We start from the raw sequence: 1,179 nt of genomic DNA, 5'->3' as shown, positions 1-1,179 counted from the left end.
GGGGGGGGGGGTTATGGAGAGGAATAATAATAATAATATTAAAATAAAAGTCTGGCTTGGAGGCCCCTGGTCCCCGTTGCTGATGCTGGTCCCCATCCTGGGACCCCATTGTCCCCTGTCCCCAGGCTCTTCCTGTCTCCATCCGTATCCCATCCCCATCCCAACTCCCAGCCCTGGCTCCATCCCCACCCTGGTTCCCTTCTGTCCCTGTCCCTGCTCTGTTCCTTCCCTGCCCCTCCATCCCTATCCCAGCCCCATTCCTGGTCCTGCTGTATCCCCATCCTAACCTCATCCAAGACCACAACTTGTCCCCATTTCTGTCCCCGTCATCATCCCTGATCCCTGTTTGTCCTTAACCCTTATCCCTGATCCCATTCTCTTTACTGGTCTCTATTTGTCCCAATCCCTGTCCCCATCTTGGTCCATGTTTGTTCCCATCCCTGATGCCATTGATCCAGGCATATCCATCTTGGTCCATATCCAGCTCCCATTGGTCCCCATTCCTGTCCCCATCCCCACCCTTGCTTCCAGTTTGTCCCCACTCTTGATCCCACTCCCTTTCCCGGTCTCTGTTTGTCCCAATCCCTGTCCCCTTTCTCATCCCCAGTTCCCGTCCTATACCCATTCCCATCCTTGCTTCCTCTTTGTCCCGCCTCCCCCTCCATCCTTGTCCCAAACTCCATCCCAGGTGCCTGTTTGACCCCATCCCTGTCCCCATTCCCAACCTGGCCCTTGTCTCCATATGTCCCCATCCCCACAGGCAGGGCAGGGGGAGCTGCTCCATTTGGGTGGTTTTCCCATCCTTTTCCTCCCTTCTTTCTCCATCTCCTCACTTAGCCATTAATTCTCTCATCCCTTTTCCTCTCTTTCCTTTTTACTCCTTCACATCCCACCTCTCCCTTCTGTCCTTCTTGGCTTCATCCCTTCCATTCCCTCTGTCTTTCCTCTTTTCCTTCCTCTCCCTCCTCCATCCCTGGATTTGGTCCCTTTCCTTCATCTCTTGGCTCTTCCTCCCATCTTGACTTGCCTCTTCTCTTGCCTTTGCTTTGCTCTTTTCCCACATTTCTGTTTCCTCTTCCAACCTTTTCTTTTCTTCTTTTCTTTTCTTTTCTTTTCTTTTCTTTTCTTTTCTTTTCTTTTCTTTCCTTTCCTTTCCTTTCCTTTCCTTTCCTTTCCTTT

Source organism: Nothoprocta perdicaria, unplaced genomic scaffold (genome assembly GCF_003342845.1).
Source record: "Nothoprocta perdicaria isolate Ctin4 unplaced genomic scaffold, notPer1 scaffold_398, whole genome shotgun sequence".
Taxonomy (NCBI): Eukaryota; Metazoa; Chordata; class Aves; order Tinamiformes; family Tinamidae; genus Nothoprocta; species Nothoprocta perdicaria.
Note: the sequence above shows the minus strand (reverse complement) of the source record.